Raw genomic sequence first — 5,403 nt, 5'->3', positions numbered from 1 at the left:
GCCCTGCGTTCACCCGTGAGCTGCGGCAAGTCCAGTGGCCCAGCACGAAGAACTTCAAGCCAGACGTACCGGAGAAGTACGACGGCAAGACGCATCCGTCGGAGTTCCTCAGCATCTACACCATTGTGGTGCAGGCTGCCGGGGGACGGGACGACAAGATCCTCGCCAACTACTTCCCGCTGGTGCTCAAGCCCAACATCAGATCCTGGCTCATGCACTTGCCGGACAACTCCATATCCTCTTGGGCCGATCTATGCCATCAGTTTGTCGGCGCCTTCATAGGCGGCCACAAGCCTCATGGCCAAGAGAGTGACCTTCATTTGCTCGCCCAGAAGGAAGGAGAGCCCTTGCGCAAGTACATTCAGAGATTCAGCAGCGTACAGCACAACATCCCAGATGTCCACCCTGCCGCGGTAATCAGCGCGTTCCATCAGAACGTGCGGAATCGTAGGATGCGGGAGGAGATGGTGATGTGCAAGATCAGAGACGTCAGTGAGCTATATGCCCTGGCCGACAAGTGTGCACGTGCTGAGGAAGGGAGGAGACTCCCCGGAGAGAATATAGGAGCAGGAGGATCTGACAGTGAGGATGCTGCCCCGGCAAAGAAAAACCGGCGGCGGAACAACAGGAAGAGGAAGGGCAAAGAGGTGCTAGTCGTCGAGCAGTCCGGCAATGGAGGTGGCACCAAGAAAGCCAAAGCGGGTGGCTCCGGCAAGGAGACTGCCGCAGAGGCTGTGGCGGTCACCGACAAGCAGGACGACACCAACAAGCAATACTGCAAGATCCACCGCACCAAGGGCCATGACCTCCAAAGCTGCAAGAAGGTCGAGCAGCTTGTTGAGCAGCAAAAGGCTGAATACGAGCGGCGCGACAAGGAGAAGGCCCAGGAAGGTGCTGGAGGATCCGGCAAGAAACGTCCCGGCCGAGGAGGACGCTGTGGCAACGCCAAGAAGCGGCAAGGAGACAGACCTCCCCGCGGCCGCGACAAGGATGAAGATGACGACGACGATGAAGATATGGATGAAGATGAGACCGATGAGCAGGAGTTCCAGAAAGCCACAGAGGTCCTGTGCGTTGACGGCGGTGCTTCTCTGCATACTTCGCACCGCCAGCTCAAGCAGTGGGTGCGGGAAGTTAACGTAGCAGAACCACCCGTCGAGTCACGCAAGCCTCTGAAATGGTCCAGCACGCCTATCATCTTTGATATTGAGGACCACCTTGATCGCATAACTGCAGTCGGGTGCTTGCCGATGTTGGTTTCACCAACTATCTGCAACCTCAAGGTCACTAAGATGTTAGTTGACGGCGGGGCCGGATTGAACCTGATCTCCTCTGCGGTGCTCCAGAAACTCCAGATCCCTGACAACGAGCTCGAAGAGACCGGCACGTTCCAAGGAATCAACCCGGGAAGGAGCAAGCCGAAGGGAAAGATCACGTTGCCGGTAACATTTGGCAGCGAGTTGAACTTCAGGACTGAGAGGGTCACTTTTGACGTTGCTGACTTCCCATTGCCTTACAATGGGATACTTGGCCGTCCAGCACTCGCCAAGTTCATGGCAGCCTCTCACTATGCATACAATGTACTAAAGATGCCGGGCCCGATAAGTGTCATCTCTGTCCCTGGCAACAAGAAGGATGCTCTTATCTGCGCCGACAAGATCTACCGGGAAGCAGCAGCCGCAACAGATCGAAAATCACTTGCCGCTGAAGCTCCCGGGGGGAAGAAGAAGACCAAGTCCGACAAGAGCTCTGATGCCCACTCCGGCAAGCGCACCTCTTCGGAGTGCTGCGCTACCGTCGAGGACGCACCATCGAACTCCACCGGCAAGTGTAAGAAGGTGATGGCAGCTCCACCAGAAACCAAGAAGGTGTACGCCAAGGAGGACGGCACTGGTGGTACTTTCACCATCAGTGCCATGCTCGACCCTAAATAGGAAAGCGCGCTCGTTGCTTTCCTGCGGGCGAACGTCGACGTGTTTGCATGGCAACCGTCCAACATCCCCGGTGTTCCCAGGAAAGTAATCGAGCACCACCTGGCCGTCTGTCCTCATGCGCGGCCCATCAAGCAGAAAGTCAGGAAGCAGGCAGTGGAGCGCCAAGAATTCATTGCAGAAGAAATCAAGAAATTGGAAGCAGCAGGCCTATCAGAGGAGTGCTCCATCCCACGTGGTTGGCCAATCCTGTTATCGTGCACAAGGCTAACGGGAAATGGAGGCTTTGTATCGAATTTACCGATGTCAATAAAGCTTGTCCCAAAGACCCATTCCCCTTGCCGCGCATTGACCAGATTGTTGACTCCACGGCCGGATGTGACTTGCTTTCATTTCTTGATGCATACTTAGGATACCATCAGATCTTCATGGCAGAAGAAGATGAGGAGAAGACCGCATTCATCACCCCGTGTGGCACATACTGTTTCGTACGGATGCCTTTCGGTTTGAAGAATGCTGGTTCAACATTCGCAAGGGTAGTCCACCACGCTTTTGAACCGCAAATACACAGAAATGTGGAAGCCTACATGGATGACATAGTGGTCAAAAGCAAGGACAGGACAACCCTGATTCAAGATTTAGACAAGACATTTGCAAATCTGCGCAAGATCAACCTCAAGCTGAACCCCGAGAAGTGTGTGTTTGGAGTCCCCTCCGGCAAGCTTCTCGGGTTCTCTGTGTCTCGGCGGGGAATTGAAGCCAACCCCGACAAGATCAAGGCCATTGAGCAGATTGAAGCACCAAAACGCGTCAAGGATGTACGAAGGCTTGCCGGTTGCGTGGCTGCTCTCAGCAGGTTTATCTCCAGATCTGCTGAGCGCGCCCTGCCATTTTTCAAAATATTGAAAAAGGCAAGTCCAATGAAATGGACTCCAGAGGCGGAGGCTGCGCTGCAGGATTTGAAGATATACCTGTCCTCCACTCCAACACTTGTCGCACCTAAGCCACAAGAGAAGTTGCTGCTATATATAGCAGCAACCAATCAAGTGGTTAGTGTTGCGTTAGTGGCGGAGAGGGAGGCAGATGATGAGCCAGCAACCACGGCAGATGCATCCAGCGACAAGCAAGGGACTTCGCCGACAAGCTCTGGTCCCGACAAGAATGGATCTGCGCAGGAGTGTGAGAAGATGCAGAAAAGAATGGTGCAGCGCCCAGTTTACTTTGTCAGTTCCCTTCCGCAGGGAGCTAGGTCAAGGTACTCTGGTGTGCAGAAGTTGCTTTTCGGCCTTCTCATGGCCTCGAGAAAGCTGCGCCATTACTTTCAAGCACATGAGATCACAGTGGTCACTCGCTTTCCGCTGAAGAGGATACTGCAAAATCCCGAAGCAACAGGCAGGATTGTCGAGTGGGCACTGGAACTGTCAAGCTTTGGCCTCAAGTTTGAGAGCACTTCAACTATCCAAAGCAGGGCATTGGCAGAGTTCATAGCAGAGTGGACGCCAACACAAGATGAAGAAATTCCAGAGACGAGCATCCCTGTCAAAGAGGCAAACAAAGAGTGGCTGATGTACCTTGATGGTGCCTTCTCGCTGCAAGGCGCCAGTGCGGGCGTGCTGCTTGTCGCACCCACCGGAGAGCACCTAAAGTACGTAGTCCAGATGCACTTTCCCAAGGAGCAAGCAACAAACAATACTGCAGAGTATGAAGGGTTGCTTGCCGGCCTCAGAATCGCAGCGGACCTTGGGATCAAGAAGCTCATTGTCAGGGGTGACTCACAGCTTGTCGTCCGCCAAGTAAACAAGAATCATCAGAGTCCGTTGATGGAAGCTTATGTTGATGAAGTGAGAAAGCTAGAAGAACACTTTGACGGCCTACAGATGGAACATGTTCCAAGAGCTCAGAACGACATTGCTGATGGCCTGTCGAAGTGCGCTGCACTCAAGTTACCTGTGGAACCAGGGATCTTTGTGCTGAAGCTAACTCAACCATCTGTGACACCATCAACTGGACAGAGCAAGAAGAGGAAGTTGATTTCTGGTGACTATTTTCTGGTAGAGCTCCCCGAAGCCGCCGCCAAGAAGGTCCCCAAGATCAACACCAAGAGTGCTGAGGAGCAGTCTGCTTCGGCAAGCCTTACGGTTTGTTCCGTCGAAGCAGACGCTCCCGACAAGTTTTGCTCCGGCAAGCTTGCCGGGAAACATCAAGCTCCGGCTGAGCCTCAGGTTCTCGCCGTAGAAGCGGATGTTCCCGCAGCAGCAGATGTGCCTTTAGTCCTTGTTGTCGAGCCTCAAGCTCCAGCATGGGCACAACAGATTGTCCATTTCCTTCAGACAGGAGAGCTTCCCGAAGAACAAGAAGAAGCGGAAAAAGTAGCCCGGCAGTCAAGTATGTACCAGTTTGTAGACAACACACTGTACAGAAGAAGACTCAACGGTGTGAAATTGAAGTGCATTCATCGGGAAGATGGACAGAAGCTATTAGCAGAGATTCACGGAGGCATATGTGGTCACCACATTGGCGCGAGAGCACTTGCCGGCAAAGCTTTCAGGCAAGGTTTCTTTTGGCCGACAGCCCTCCAGGATGCAACTGCACAAGTAACCAAGTGTGAAGCGTGCCAGTTCCATTCCAAGCAGATACACCAGCCAGCTCAAGCTCTCTAGACGATCCCTTTATCCTGGCCATTTTTGGTCTGGGGGATCGATATCCTCGGCCCCTTCCCCCGAGCTGTCGGGGGCTTTGAGTACTTGTACGTTGCAATCGACAAGTTCACAAAGTGGCCGAAAGTGGAACCAGTGAGGAAGGTGACAGGACAGTCAACAGTCAAGTTCTTCAGGTCAATCGTTTGCCATTTTGGGATCCCTAACAGGATCATCACCGACAACGGCACACAATTCACGAGCCGCACCTTCATGCAGTACGTCCAAGATCTTGGCGCCAAGGTCTGCTTCGCTTCTGTTGCTCATCCGAGAAGCAACGGTCAAGCGGAGAGGGCAAATGCTGAAGTGCTGCGCGGGCTCAAGACCAGGACTTTCGACAGGCTGCACAAGTGCGGAAGAAACTGGATTGAGGAGCTGCCGGTGGTTCTTTGGTCGATCAGAACGACGCTAAATCGAGCCACTGGCCAGACACCTTTCGCTCTAGTATATGGAGCAGAGGCAGTTCTCCCCACGGAACTCGTATACGGGTCACCTCGAGTGCTCGCTTATGATGAGCTTGAGCAAGAGCAGCTGCGACAAGATGACGCACTGCTCCTTGAGGAGGATCGTCTTCAGGCTGCTGTACGAGCTGCTCGATACCAGCAAACTTTGCGCCGCTACCATAGCCGCAAAGTTAATGCCAGAAGCTTCGAGGAAGGCGACCTTGTTCTTTGGCGTTTTCAGTCCGCCAAGAATTCCAACAAGTTGACGCCAAAGTGGGAAGGCCCTTACCGGGTGAAACGAGTCACTAGGCCTGGCGCTGTCCGCCTTGAGAC

This window comes from Triticum aestivum, chromosome 1B, assembly GCF_018294505.1.
Source record: "Triticum aestivum cultivar Chinese Spring chromosome 1B, IWGSC CS RefSeq v2.1, whole genome shotgun sequence".
Lineage (NCBI taxonomy): Eukaryota > Viridiplantae > Streptophyta > Magnoliopsida > Poales > Poaceae > Triticum > Triticum aestivum.
Note: the sequence above shows the minus strand (reverse complement) of the source record.